Here is a 16,118-nt window from a genome sequence, read left to right on the forward strand (position 1 = left end):
CTCCGTTTCTATCGGTTTGAAGGCATTGAGTGTAAATGAGTTGGAAGAAAGTTGAAAATCCTTCTTTCAATCCTTCACACCATGATAATGTTTAGATCTATGATAGATCTTAACTTATTTATGTGGAAATCGGTTAGATCTAAGCTATTCATGGTTGAATGATGCCAAAGTTTGATGTTCTTCAAGGACACCATGATGACATCACCCAAGAACACTTAGATCTTGGTGATTTCACGGTTAGAATCCAAGTTTTGAAAGATAGAAAGGTGTAGAATCAAGTAATGATCAAAAACGTACAAGAATTAGGGTAGAAACTTACCGGGATTGAGAGAAATCTGAGAAAAGATGAAGAAGATAGCTGGTTCGGTCAGAGCTTTCCAAAAATAGAAAGTATGACAATGACAGCCCTATTTATAGGCTTCCAAAAGAGGAAAGTGGCAGCCGATCGGCCGGGAGCTCCAATTGAGTGGGCTGCTCGATCAGCTGGCAAGATGCTAGCCGATCGGCTGGCCTGTCCGATCAGGATGCTTCCTGCTCGATCCGCCACGCACCTTGAGTATTTTTGCGACGATTTTCGATGTTTCGATTTCGATGGGCGATGATACGAATACGATAGAGTTCCTAGTCAAATTACTTTTAATCCCAACCACTATATCTAACATACAATCTTCTATAAGTCACGCTTCGATGTCGTTTTGATTAAGTTCGATTGCTTTTCGAGTTTCGATTCGATTTACGATTGATTTGCTTGAATACCGCACCAAACATAAAGTAACACGCACAAGTAACACATAAGGCACACACACACGTATAACCACACCACAATTCGCATAATTCGAGTCGAGTTCGATTGATTGTTAGATCGGTTTGATTACTGATTAGGTTAACTTTATCGCATTGTTACTTCCTATTATTCACAGTCGTAGGTCGGTTCGCTTTAAAACACATTCGATTACTTCGATTCTTGCTGATTACAACACTTATTCCACATAATACAACTAAAACATAAAATCGACTATTTACAGTCAAAGAAAACCAAAGTTGACTTGGACTTTGACTTTGACTTTGACATTCGAAAACACGGGGTGTTACAGCCTCCCCTTGTTTAGGGAATTTCGTCCCGAAATTAGGCTCGAAGGCTACACAACACCGTGATTTACCAATTTGATGCTTCAGATCTATTTATTTAAACAACTGCGGGTACTTGGCCTTCATGTCGCTTTCGAGTTCCCAAGTGAACTCCGCGCCTCGTTTGCCTTCCCATCGGACCTTCACGATCGGGATGCGAGAGCGCCTGAGTTGCTTGGTTTGGCGATCCATGATTTCGACAGGCTTTTCCACGAAGTGTAATGTTTCGTTGACCTGAAGATCGTCGAGTGGTACGATTAGATCATGATCAGCAAGGCATTTTCGGAGGTTAGAGACGTGGAAAGTCGGGTGGACGTTACTGAGTTCCTCCTGTAATTCGAGTCTGTAGGCGACTTTTCCGATTCTTTCCAGAATCCTAAAAGGTCCAACATATCGAGGCACGAGTTTCCCTTTCTTGCCGAATCAGACTACACCCTTCCAAGGCGATACCTTTAGGAGTACGTAGTCACCAACTTCAAATTCAAGAGGCTTGTGTCTTTTATCGGCGTAACTTTTCTGTCTGTTCCGAGATTTCACCAAGTTGTCTCTAATCTGGTGGATTTTGTCAGTCGTTTCTTGTAGAATCTCAGGACCGGTTAGTTGTGAGTGACCGATCTCGTGCCACACAATCGGCGATCGACATCTTCTACCATACAAAGCCTCGAAAGGTGCCATTTGAATGTTGGCATGATAGCTGTTATTGTACGAGAATTCTACCAATGGCAGGTGTTTGTTCCAACTACCACCAAAATCTATAACACACGCTCGGAGCATGTCTTCAAGAGTACGGATCGTTCTTTCAGTTTGTCCGTCGGTTTGAGGATGGAATGCAGTACTCAGATTAAGCGACGTACCAAGAGCCGCTTGAAACGTTTCCCACAATCGCGAAGTGAACCGAGCGTCACGATCTGAAATGATGTCACGAGGCGTACCATGATTACGAATGATCTCCTCGGTGTAGATTTGGGCTAGTCGCTCCACCTTGTAGTCTTCTCGTATCGGTAAAAAGTGGGTTGATTTCGTTAGACGATCAACTATAACCCAAATACTGTCGTGACCTAATGGCGTGGGCGGGAGTTTTGTTATGAAATCCATAGCTATGCTCTCCCACTTCCATATAGGTATCGGCGGTTGTTCGAGTAAGCCAGAAGGTCTTTGATGTTCAGCCTTGACTCTTGTGCAAGTTAAACAGCTTCCAACGTACAGAGCGATATCCCGTTTCATACCCGGCCACCAGTACTTATAACGAAGATCCTGGTACATCTTGTCCACGCCGGGATGAATAGAATACCGGGATTTGTGGGCTTCGTTCATGATAACCTTTCGCAAATCGGTCCGCTTAGGGATCCAAATTCGGTCCAGATAATAGAATATCCCATCTGATTTGCTTACTAACTGAGCTCCATTGTGATAGATTGTTTCTCTCTTCAATGTACGCTCGTTGAAGCAAGCATGTAGGGCTTCGCGGATGAGAGTTTCGAGATTGTGTTGGGCTTGGACATTTCGGGTACTGAGCATGTAACTCTTTCTGCTGAGGGCGTCAGCAACCACATTCGCCTTGCCTGGGTGATAGCGAATCTCACAGTCGTAATCGTTGAGAAGTTCTACCCATCGGCATTGACGCATATTAAGCTCTCTCTGATTAAAGATATGTTGTAAACTCCTGTGATCAGTGTAGATCGTACACTTAGTGCCATACACGTAGTGTCGCCAGATCTTTAATGCAAAGACAACTGCGCCTAGCTCGAGGTCATGGGTTGTATAGTTCTTCTCGTAGATCTTGAGCTGACGAGATGCGTAGGCTATAACCTTGTCTCGCTGCATGAGAACACAGCCGAGACCGAGGTTAGAAGCATCACAGTAGACAATGAAGTTGTCGCTTCCGTCGGGCAGCGTAAGAATCGGTGCGTTGCACAGCATATGCTTGAGGGTTTGAAAGGCAGTCTCTTGTGCGTTTTCCCACATAAAAGGCTTGTCTTTATGAGTAAGAGCGGTAAGCGGCACAGTGATTTTGGAGAATCCTTCAATGAATCGTCGATAATAGCCCGCTAGTCCGAGAAAAGAACGAACTTCTGACGGGTTCTTAGGCGTAATCCAGCTTTTGACAGCTTCAATCTTCGCAGGATCGACATGGATACCCCGACTATTCACTATGTGACCCAGAAACTGAACCTCCTCCAACCAGAATTCGCACTTGGAGAACTTGGCATAGAGTTGGTTCCCCTGGAGTAACTCGAGAACCAAACGTAGATGTTGCGCGTGTTCGGCTTTCGATTTGGAATAAATCAAGACATCGTCGATGAACACGATGACGAAACGGTCAAGGTAAGGCTTACACACGCGATTCATCAGATCCATGAAAACCGCGGGTGCATTGGTTAGACCAAAGGGCATAACAACAAATTCGTAATGGCCATAACGGGTTCGAAAAGCGGTTTTAGGAATGTCTTCCTCCTGAATCCGTAGCTGATGATATCCTGAACGTAGATCGATCTTAGAAGCATGCTGCACCTTGTAACTGATCAAACAAATCGTCAATTCGGGGCAAGGGGCATCGGTTCTTGATGGTTAGCTTATTCAATTCCCGATAGTCGATGCACATCCGGAACGACCCGTCCTTCTTTTTGACGAAAAGGACTAGCGCGCCCCAAGGAGAGGTGCTTGGGCGAATAAAGCCTTTTTCGAGTAATTCCTGGAGTTGATTCGAGAGTTCCCTCATCTCGGATGGTGCGAGTCGATAAGGGGCTTTGGCAACGGGGTTAGCTCCAGGAATGAGGTCGATACAAAAGTCGATATCAAGACTTGGTGGTAGTCCGGGAAGATCATCAGGGAACACCTGAGGAAATTCACGAACCACTGGAACATCTTTGGCTTCAACTTTCTTTTTCTTTCCCTTCTCCACTACTACAATGTTGGCCAAGAAGGCTCGGTATTCCTTGCGGAGATACTTGCTGGCTTGAATACACGACATGAGCTTGAGACCTTTCGACGCTGTTTCACCGTATACACACAGAAGATCACCATTCGCGAGCGAGAATCGAATCATCTTTTCAAAGCACACAACTTCAGCATGGTTTTCACGAAGAAAGTCCATGCCTATTATGACGTCAAAGCTTCCGAGTTGCATCGGAATGAGGTCGATTGGGAAGATGTGATTGTTAAGTTCGAGAGTACAATCACGGAGTACTGAATTAACGGCAATAGTTCTTCCTGTAGCAACTTCGACTTCGAATGACGAGGACAGATAAGAGTGCTTACGACTAAGGAGCTTCTCGAATTCAAAGGACACAAAGCAGTTATCGGCTCCAGTATCAAACAAACATGATGCATAAATACCATTCACAAGGAACGTACCATTAACCACGTTGTTATCCGCCTGAGCCTGGCGGGCATTGATGTTGAAGGTTCGGGCATGGGCTGCTTGCTGCTGTTGCTGAGGCTGCTGTTGTTGCTGTTGCTGCTGGGGCTCTTGCTTGACTACCCGGTTCGGGCATCTGTTGGCAAAGTGGTTAGGGTCACCACATGCAAAGCAGACTCGAGCATTGACTGCTGGTGCTTGAGCTGCTGGTTGGCCTTGAGGGGCAGGGAGCAGAGCTTGGTTGGCAGTAGCTTGAACTGGGGCTTGACGGGGACCATAGCGGCAGTTCACAGTGAAATGACCATACAGGTTGCAGTGAGCGCAAAAACGACAAGCTAGACCCACTGGATGATGATACGAACATGTCGGGCAGAGTGGGTGAGGGCCTGTGTATGCACGCTTTGCTGGCGGTGCATTGATCACTGGAGCTGAGCGAGGGTGCTGCTGCTGTTGAGCTGGTACAGTTTGCAGAGGAGTGGCGTTTGTCGCGGCAGCACAGCTCTTGTTGCTGGAGCTGTTGTTGTTCTTCTTCTTCCTTCTTGAAGACTTGGAGGGTTGAGCAGATAAGTCGGTGGGTGTTGCAGTGGCTTGATGCAGAGACTTGGTTTGCTTATCCCAGAAACCAGACTTGACTCGCTTATCATTAATCTCAGCGGCGAGTAGGTAGGTTTCTTCGATCGTTGCTGGCTTGGCGGCGTGAACAAAGTCGGCTACACAGTCGGGTAGGGCTCGAATGTACTTCTTGATGGCTTGATCAGAGGTCTTGACTTGATCAGGACAAATGATGCTAAGCTGCTTGAAGCGAGCAGTGAGAGCAGCGTTGTCTCCATCCTTCTGCTTGATTTCCCAGAACTCGTCCTCCAGCTTTTGGCATTCATGAGGAGGGCAGAATTCCTCGATCATAATCGCTTTCAACTCCTTCCATGATAGCCCGTAAGCTGCATCATTTCCGCGCTTGTTTCGTCCGGCCGTCCACCAGTCTAGAGCACGGGACTGGAAGACGCCTGTAGCATTGAGAGTGCGGAGATGCTTAGGACATCCGCTCTGGCGCAGAGTGACTTCGACCGAGTCGAACCAGTGAAACATGGCTGTTGGACCATCTTTGCCGGTGAACTCTTTTGGTCCGCGTGCTTTGAACTGCTTGAAGCTGAAAGCAGCCTTGCTTGAATCCTTAGGGATTTCAGCTCGTGATTCTTCAGACGACTTGCTAGCATTTTCATACACCTCACTCACAGCTTTCGCCACAGTTTTGGAGATGATGGCAGCGAGACGTCTGTCCCTCTTTTCCTGTCGGGTAAGTGGGGCTCGGGGTCGGGATCCAGATGACGACATGGTCTGCATTAGACATCGTCACGAGTCTCAACACAACGAAACCGAATCTCACCTCACACGTCTACTACTATCTAAAGCTTAGAATCACGTCGGAATACGTATCACATAGACACATAAGCACATAACCACAGATACGTAAGCACAAAAGCACATAAGCACAGAGTCATGTAAACACAAAAACACGTAACCTATGCACTTAATCACAGAGGCAAGTAATGTCACGTAATTTCCCTATAGGCACATATAGCATTCTGACTGTCTCAAGATCCTATCATCCAAAGCTCGCGTGTCGCTCGTATAGTATATCAAATGGCATCGTATTAGCCTAACTTTGTCGTATAGCATAATATAGTATAATATCGTCTAGAGTTGCGATTACAGGATGTCGAATTGAGATAGAGCAGCAAATGTGAGTCGTGTGTGTCGATTGAAATGATAGCGAAATCGAATAATATCCCAAAACATAAGCACGTAAACAGGTAACGCACACAGAAACACATAAAATCAACGGTTCATCAGAGTACACGGTTGCGGTTCTCAGAATTGAAACACATAAAACCGAGAGATAGATTGTCTGCGGCTACTAGACATTGACTACCCAAGGCGATTCGACTATTTGCAGTAGACTTGTCGTCACTTTCGACTCTGGAGGTCGTGTTCCTGCCTCGATTCTTGGGCATTCCACACGCGCTTCCTAGGTCATACTTGTGAGTTCAGGTCGTTGGAGTCCATCGAATGCCTTGGTGAGATAAATAAAATCCAGAACAAACTGCCAAGGTCAGGGTTTCACCCCTTGGCTTAGCAATTTCTTCCTTGTTTTTGATAAAAATAAAGGAGATTATGCATCAAAATATGGATTTCACTCCTGATTTGGTATAATCTCCCTTGCTTGTTGGTAAAAAATAATGAGGTAAGCATGAATAAACGAATGAAATCAGTATAAGTCAGGCAGTTTGGTCAGGAGTTTGCGGCTTTCACACCTATTCCTAACTAAATCTGTCACACCCCAACCGATGGCCGAAACATCGGGATGAGACGAAGTGTGTATAGATTGCAAGAGACTTCATAACACTACGTGACAATATTTAATTAAATTCAAATTTCATTTCAATACTAAACATCATACAAGATTCAAATAAAAATAACAACATTGCTTCATAACAAAACATTACAATAAAAGATAGATTAATCTAGGTGTGTATCTAGTCCACCCTAAACTTGTTTCATCAATCATCCATACTTCATTAGTCAACCTGCAACATGTATTAAAATAGAATTTCAATGCAAAGGCAATGAGCGAGTATACAAGTTTGTTTACATAGCATAATAGAATAAAAGGCTCAAATCCAACATGATTCATAATAAAATAGTTTCAGCCATGCTAGTTCACGCAGTCCAAGTGATAGCCCAAGTTTCCAATGCGTTAAAGTACCTAACCCAAAGTTTCACGGGAGGTTAATATGTCTCCTCCTAACAATACCCCAAAGACTAACGGGGAGGTGCATTACCCCTATAGCGCTACTATTGTTAAGGCGGAACTACACACAGGGATTAAACGTTCACATAGCACAAAATAGTCTCAAGTATCACAAGTTTCATGTTTCATGTTAAATGGATAGAGCATGTTTCAAATAAGTTTCAAGGTTTCGTGCGTTTAATATAGAATACATGTTGCACCCAAAGTGTTTAAAAGTAAAAATGGGCTCGAGTATACTCACATTGGTTGCGTGTGAGAATTCTTGAAACAACACACAAGTAAGGATTGGAGAAATCCAAGAGAACGAACGGTTTATCCTAGATGTTAAAATGTCACATAACGATCTAGTTAATATTTATTGGTTTAAAATAAATAATCATAATATTTATCATTTAATAATTTGTATATTATATTTTATATCACTATAATCTTTATAGTTATAAAAAGGAATAAAATTGACAATTTATTTACGTTAGAGTTTTTGTTATAAAAGGAAAAAGAATTAACTTAAAACATGAAGTAGCAAAAAAAATGATAAATCAGTAAAGGAATTAAATATAGAATCTAAAAGAATTAACAACCTTGGATAAATCGGTAGTCTCTACTACCCTGGATGTGTTTAACTATATTTCTTGATGGCGTTTAGTCGATCCCGAAGTGGTCATATACTTCTTAAAAATATAAGACATAAAATATATAATCTATAGTTTATTCAGATTTTTATGATAAATCTAAATCTTAATTTGATAAAAAAAAAAAAAGAATAAGAAAGAGGAATAAAAATAAGGGAAACATGGTCTGAGGAAAAATCTGAACAAAAACCAACTTATTAACACCGATCATAATTCAAACTAAACAAATTCTGTTCATTCCCTTTTTTTTAATGAAAACCCAGCGAACCAAAAGAAACCCACCAAAAATGTTTAGCCTTTGATCTTAGATACCCATTTCTTCCCATCTATTACTATTTAATAGTTGAATTAAAACACACAGAACATGGTGGAATTTTTGAAGGAGGTGACTTTAACAGTTCCTCGTAAAAATATATGTATATGCAACACTAGAATAGATTGAATCGAAGGAAAGAGGTATACCGAAACATTGTGAACCTCCGACGCGAATCCGGCGACGGCTGCGTTCTCCGATGATGTCGGCTTTCTCCGGTGCTCGATGATGCAAGGTTTCCTGTCGTGACCTCCGTACGTAACTCCGTTGAGTTTCCGACTACGGCGAAAGTGTTTACGGTGATCACTTCAAACTCCGGCGGCTTCCTCGATCTCTGGCGACTCCGTTTGCTCCGGCGGAATATGTAACTCCGGTGGCGTGCAGGTTTCAAGAGAGGTGAGGTTGAGTTTTGTGAGTGAGTCGCAAAGGCTGGGCTAACCAATTTATGGTCACATTTCAAGCCTATTATGTCTAGATCCTTGATTTGCAAATATAGGAACTTTAGTGTGGGCCAATCAACAAGGAAAATGGAAGGTGCTCGTATAAAGGAAGGGGAAAAAGGAAATGACCCACCCAAATTCTAGCTGGCACATTGGCGGCAAAAAAAAGAATCGAAATTATTGCTCAATTAAATTTTAGAAGGTCCGCATGCTGCTTGTTGTATTTTGGAACTTGGTGAGAGACAAAGAAATCATTACTTTTGTATGGATTCAATGTAAAAATGCATGTAATTTTAATAAATGCCACATGAAAGGCTTAGTGTAGTGGTTGAGTTGTTGTTTGGTGAGCCGGGATCCAAAGGGGTCTACGGTTTATTTATTTATTTATTATTATTTTTTTTTATTTTAAGTTTCAAGCCTTGCACTCTAGCCCCTTAACTATATTTAGCTTTCTAACTAGTTATCAACTTAGATTAACTAAAAAAAAACCAATATTAAAACCTAACAACTAACTAAGTTTAACTTAATAAATAAATAACCATATTGATAATTATATTAAAAATAAATAAAAAAATCTTTCGACAGTTATTCAATTCGCGAAAAAAATTCCCGAGTTTCAAGGATTAGGATCCAAAATTTCAAAACGGGTCGGATTTTGAGAATCCAATTTGACGGATGTTACAGTCTCCCCTACTTTAGGAGATTTCGTCCTCGAAATCTAAGATGAAGACTATTGAAAAGATGACATCTAAAGATTTAAAAGAGTGAATAGATGAGGCTTGATCATAATGTTTGTTTAAGGAAATTGTTTTCATGAATGTGTCTCATAGCATGTACTTTTCAAATAATAGCATAACATGAGTTTTCACATAGCTTAACGTGAATTTCACGTAGTGTTTCTTAGATATAATGCGTTTGTGAGTTGTTTAAAGTTTGTATCAGGTCCAAAAGGTCTACAAAACTCTGAATTTCTCATGGCACGTTTTATGAAACTTTGGCAACATGGTGCAAACACGTATATATAGGAAGTACCAGTGGCGTATCCACCATGTTTTGACCACGTTACGTCCGTTTCGTTATTCGGTGCAATGTTACGTTCCGTGTCTTACCGTACACAGTAGTACACTCTATGGTTCTTATGCGCTTATCACTATAATCCCGTGTGCACCCGCGATTATACTGATTGTCGCATAATCCGCATAGCTTGTACTAGTTGCGTATGAATTAAGGTATACCTAAGTTATGAAAATAAGATTTTATGTGTATAGAAATGTAGCATATAAGCATGTTTGTGTTCCAAATAGTATAGGACTAACGTAAGCAAATCCCTCGGGTTTCGCTCCCGTATAGATGCAGAAGTATAAATTATGAAGAAAGCATGAGCACAGTATATGTTTAAATATGAATACGCATGTGAGCATAAGCACAAAAAGCATGACAAGAGTATGAGCACAAGTATAAGCATAACACGTATGAAAAATGAGTATATATGTGGGTACAAATTTGAGCATAAACAAACGAACGTGAGCCTAAACATAAATCGTATAAATGAGAGTATAAATGTAAGTACGAGTATAACATACATCGTATAAGTGAGAGTATAAACACGAGTACGAGTGCGAATACGAGGGTATAAGTATGATCATAAGATGCATGAATATGAATGTGAATATAAGGTTGCAACATGAATGTTCGAGTATGAATAAAATGTATGAGTATGTATATAAGTGTAGGATTAATCGCATAAGCATGAACAAAGTGTATGAACATGGAGATAAGTGTAAGCATAATCGAATAAATATGAGTAACACATGATTGTGAACATTAGTGTATCCATAATTGTATAAGTGTAGGTGTAAGTGAAATGTATGAGATGATTGTGAATATGACTATAGGTGTAAAACATGCTTAAATATATAAAAAAAATGTACGAGTGGAAATATGAATGTAAACATTGGTAATAACGTAAACGAGGGGAAATGAATACAAGTACCAGTGAGCATGAATGTGTATAAGGGTATGAATATAGATACAAACGAAATTGCATATGTGAGGTTATAAACGCAAATGTATGAATTTTGAATTGTAAACATAAATGTGTAAGTATAAATATAAGTGTAGACATAAAATGTATAAGTATGGATGTAGGAAATAATGATTTTGTTTATAGTATAACTCGAAGTACACGAGTTTATGCGCGTAAAAGATTAAAAGTTTTGAGTATGAAAGAAAAGGGACAAGTGACGCGCGTGAAATTGTTGTGACTAAACATGTAAAATGATATGCATATATAGTTGTTTGCGTAAAACGTGAAGTTAAAATAAATCGAGTTGTCACGAAATATAGGCTTTAGTTTGTGAATGTAAAGAGAGTATAATACGTCTATTGGTTATGTGAAAAGTTACTTTGTAAAGGAATGGAAATGCTACTATGGATTTTCAAAAATTGATATAGTTGAAAGTCATTGGTTCCTATGAAGTTTTCCTTGCCCACGTGTTTTGAATTTAACTGACGTATGGAGTGAGATTTTGGAAAGTTCTAGAGATTAATAAGTTCGCATCGTTTTAAGAAATTTTGTATTACTAACTCCGAAGTTTAAAGATTCTTATGAAAAGCTTCATCCTTAGGAAAAGGATCTTGGTATATGAACTTAGTGTTTTGCTGAAAAAAAAACGTCTTTTAATAAAAATGTGTTATTGATTTTGAAAGAAGTTTTAGTAAACGACTGTATAATATTTGTAATATTTTGTATGAAAAGCTGGTTTGATTCTCAATTGAAAAATTTAGTATTCTTTAGTATAGTGATGCGAGATGAGCGTGTTTTAGTAATTACGTGAAATATGAAATTTTGTGGGCATTGAACTTTTTTTTTTTTTGATAGCCTCGGTGGATAAGTAGCATTTCGTGAGATTTTGAAAGTCGAGGAATAGCGTTTATGCTATAAGTTAAGAATTTTGTGTGAGTGAGCTATATGAAAATAGTTTGTGGGGTAGAAAATTCGTTTATATAACAATGCATTTTGAAATAATTAGGGACTTGACTAATGATAAATGATTTAGATATAAACATGATCGTATTTACATAATATAATCTTTTAAAAGAAAGCCTCTGTAACGATCACCTAGGTAAGGGAATCACCCCAAATCCATTGATGATTTCATTGTAAGATGAGAAAAGAAGCGGAGTTAATCATCAAGTTAAGGAAATCACTCCTATCTCGATGATATGTCTCTGCTCGTTGTTATAAAAGGGGTAAATAAAATTACGTGAAATCATGCATGCTAATAATGTATAATCGTATGAAAAGTAAGAGTATGATGTTGCGCAAAGATGAAATCTCGAAAAGTTGTTCAAAAGTGACAAAAGATCGAAAATAATAAAGCGTAAGTTCGAATAAAACTTGGATGGTTCCAAACGGAACAGTGACTAACCAAAGTGATCGAAAGATCTTTTGGAATTAAGAAACATGCTTTGGCCTAATAGGTAGAATACTCTCGCCGATATCTCGGTTAACGGTATTCACCCTTCCAGTTACTACATGTTCCAATCCATCGGAAATTCGAGACTTGGCGGGATTTTTGAAAATCAAGGAGTGGGACTAGTCGACGAGGTGCGGGTTTCACCCCTATCTTGACGACTTCGTACCCTAACTTGATGAATTTAAATTTGAAATTTCCATTAAGATGTGGATTCCACTCCTAACTTAAATGGTGAATTTCGTGCAAAAATAGAATCAAACGGAATGAAAGTTGTTTACCAAATTGTGGGTTTCACGCCTATTTTGGTAAACTCGTCTCGTTTGTACAATACGAGTGTTTTCGAGTTTAAGAAAATCGACTAAAATGCTTTAGAAAAGGGGAGTATGTTAAAGGAATACGCAAACAAGTATAAACACATAAGAATGCACATCAAGAATGGTACATAAAGAGTAGGACAATAAAACAAGTACCACACATAGAGATATATGCACAGAATACACATAAAGAATCGAACAATGGAACAAGTATTAACACATAATAAAACAAGTGTAGCATGTCAAGTGTTAACACATAAGTGACATATATGTTTGAAAGATGAAAAGAGAACAATAAAGGCAAATAAGATAGCATGCAAGTAGTTTCAAGAAAAAACATGAGAATAAAGCTCTAAAACTATAGTCTAGGTTAAAGCATTCCTACTTTTCCTAATTCCCTATAGTTATGGCTCTGATACCAATCTGTCACACCCCAACCGATGGCGGAAACATCGGGATGAGACGAAGTGTGTATAGATTGCAAGAGACTTCATAATACTACGTGACAATATTTAATTAAATTCAAATTTCATTTCAATACTAAACATCATACAAGATTCAAATAAAAATAACAACATTGCTTCATAACAAAACATTACAATAAAAGATAGATTAATCTAGGTGTGTATCTAATCCACCCTAAACTTGTTTCATCAATCATCCATACTTCATTAGTCAACCTGCAACATGTATTAAAATAGAGTTTCAATGCAAAGGCAATGAGCGAGTATACAAGTTTGTTTACATAGCATAATAGAATAAAAGGCTCAAATCCAACATGATTCATAATAAAATAGTTTCAGCCATGCTAGTTCACGCAGTCCAAGTGATAGCCCAAGTTTCCAATGCGTTAAAGTACCTAACCCAAAGTTTCACGGGAGGTTAATATGTCTCCTCCTAACAATACCCCAAAGACTAACGGGGGGGTGCATTACCCCTATAGCGCTACTATTGTTAAGGCGGAACTACACACAGGGATTAAACGTTCACATAGCACAAAATAGTCTCAAGTATCACAAGTTTCATGTTTCATGTTAAATGGATAGAGCATGTTTCAAATAAGTTTCAAGGTTTCGTGCGTTTAATATAGAATACATGTTGCACCCAAAGTGTTTAAAAGTAAAAATGGGCTCGAGTATACTCACGTTGGTTGCGTGTGACAATTCTTGAAACAACACACAAGTAAGGATTGGAGAAATCCAAGAGAACGAACGGTTTATCCTAGATGTTAAAATGTCACATAACGATCTAGTTAATATTTATTGGTTTAAAATAAATAATCATAATATTTATCATTTAATAATTTGTATATTATATTTTATATCACTATAATCTTTATAGTTATAAAAAGGAATAAAATTGACAATTTATTTACGTTAGAGTTTTTGTTATAAAAGGAAAAAGAATTAACTTAAAACATGAAGTAGCAAAAAAAATGATAAATCAGTAAAGGAATTAAATATAGAATCTAAAAGAATTAACAACCTTGGATAAACCGGTAGTCTCTACTACCCTGGATGTGTTTAACTATATTTCTTGATGGCGTTTAGTCGATCCCGAAGTGGTCATATACTTCTTAAAAATATAAGACATAAAATATATAATCTATAGTTTATTCAGATTTTTATGATAAATCTAAATCTTAATTTGATAAAAAAAAAAAAAAGAATAAGAAAGAGGAATAAAAATAAGGGAAACATGGTCTGAGGAAAAATCTGAACAAAAACCAACTTATTAACACCGATCATAATTCAAACTAAACAAATTCTGTTCATTCCCTTTTTTTTAATGAAAACCCAGCGAACCAAAAGAAACCCACCAAAAATGTTTAGCCTTTGATCTTAGATACCCATTTCTTCCCATCTATTACTATTTAATAGTTGAATTAAAACACACAGAACATGGTGGAATTTTTGAAGGAGGTGACTTTAACAGTTCCTCGTAAAAATATATGTATATGCAACACTAGAATAGATTGAATCGAAGGAAAGGGGTATACCGAAACATTGTGAACCTCCGACGCGAATCCGGCGACGGATGCGTTCTCCGATGATGTCGGCTTTCTCCGGTGCTCGATGATGCAAGGTTTCCTGTCGTGACCTCCGTACGTAACTCCGTTGAGTTTCCGACTACGGCGAAAGTGTTTACGGTGATCACTTCAAACTCCGGCGGCTTCCTCGATCTCTGGCGACTCCGTTTGCTCCGGCGGAATATGTAACTCCGGTGGCGTGCAGGTTTCAAGAGAGGCGAGGTTGAGTTTTGTGAGTGAGTCGCAAAGGCTGGGCTAACCAATTTATGGTCACATTTCAAGCCTATTATGTCTAGATCCTTGATTTGCAAATATAGGAACTTTAGTGTGGGCCAATCAACAAGGAAAATGGAAGGTGCTCGTATAAAGGAAGGGGAAAAAGGAAACGACCCACCCAAATTCTAGCTGGCACATTGGCGGCAAAAAAAAGAATCGAAATTATTGCTCAATTAAATTTTAGAAGGTCCGCATGCTGCTTGTTGTATTTTGGAACTTGGTGAGAGACAAAGAAATCATTACTTTTGTATGGATTCAATGTAAAAATGCATGTAATTTTAATAAATGCCACATGAAAAGCTTAGTGTAGTGGTTGAGTTGTTGTTTGGTGAGCCGGGATCCAAAGGGGTCTACGGTTTATTTATTTATTTATTATTATTTTTTATTTTAAGTTTCAAGCCTTGCACTCTAGCCCCTTAACTATATTTAGCTTTCTAACTAGTTATCAACTTAGATTAACTAAAAAAAAAAAACCAATATTAAAACCTAACAACTAACTAAGTTTAACTTAATAAATAAATAACCATATTGATAATTATATTAAAAATAAATAAAAAAATCTTTCGACAGTTATTCAATTCGCGAAAAAAATTCCCGAGTTAAAGGATTAGGATCCAAAATTTCAAAACGGGTCGGATTTTGAGAATCCAATTTGACGGATGTTACAAAATCTACCGACTTTTATTTGAAACTAGAGTGCAGTGATAGTGAAGGATTACAGAATAAGCACATAAACTTGGTCGGATGGTTCCTAACTATAGCCTAGGTCTCTAAGACAGCGACCCGGACTAGGTCGTGTCCAACCTAATTCCCTATAGTTATGGCTCTGATACCAATCTGTCACACCCCAACCGATGGCGGAATCATCGGGGCGCGGCACTGAGCGAAACAGATTGTCCAGAAGTTTTCCACAACAACTATTATATAAATTCAGTTTAAATGACACGTCCCATAACGTGTCCCAAATAAATAACAAGTTATCACAGAAAGCAACAAGACAAGTAATTCCGTTCCAACAACTCAGATTTAATTATTACAGACAAATGTTTATTGTTTCTAGACTCCCTAGCCTTGAGTTCATCACCATACAACTAAGCATCCTAGCAGCTTAAACACCTGTCACATACGTTAAAATAAAGTCAATACATATAATGTAAAGGTGAGCATACAAGTTTGATAATAGCATATAGAGTTCGAATAGTTTACGCATAACCAGCACGTACACAGATAGCAATGATGCATGTAAATTATCGACATGGACCTATCAATACCAGTTACTGCGGGTTGACTGTCCGACACAGTTCGCAATACATGATCACCACCGTAAATCATGCAAGTAG

The 16,118-nt window shown here is 39.0% G+C and overlaps 2 long non-coding RNA genes across 3 annotated transcripts; both read right to left on the reverse strand.

The window, feature by feature from the left end:
- Nucleotides 1–6,902: 6,902 nt before the first annotated feature.
- Nucleotides 6,903–8,866, reverse strand: LOC110935540. The gene is made up of 3 exons (XR_002589191.2): nucleotides 8,390–8,866; nucleotides 7,537–7,612; nucleotides 6,903–7,071 (listed from the first exon to the last, which is right to left on the reverse strand). It is a non-coding gene; the product is annotated as an uncharacterized LOC110935540 (long non-coding RNA).
- A 4,118-nt stretch (nucleotides 8,867–12,984) lies between these two features.
- Nucleotides 12,985–14,946, reverse strand: LOC110935538. 2 transcript variants are annotated; one of them, XR_002589189.2, is made up of 3 exons: nucleotides 14,473–14,946; nucleotides 13,619–13,694; nucleotides 12,985–13,153 (listed from the first exon to the last, which is right to left on the reverse strand). It is a non-coding gene; the product is annotated as an uncharacterized LOC110935538 (long non-coding RNA). The 2 variants fall into 2 exon arrangements; XR_004889858.1 differs by lacking the exon at nucleotides 13,619–13,694 and having other exon boundaries at nucleotides 14,473–14,942.
- Nucleotides 14,947–16,118: the final 1,172 nt, after the last annotated feature.

The sequence above is a fragment of the Helianthus annuus genome, chromosome 3 (genome assembly GCF_002127325.2).
Source record: "Helianthus annuus cultivar XRQ/B chromosome 3, HanXRQr2.0-SUNRISE, whole genome shotgun sequence".
Classification (NCBI taxonomy): Eukaryota; Viridiplantae; Streptophyta; class Magnoliopsida; order Asterales; family Asteraceae; genus Helianthus; species Helianthus annuus.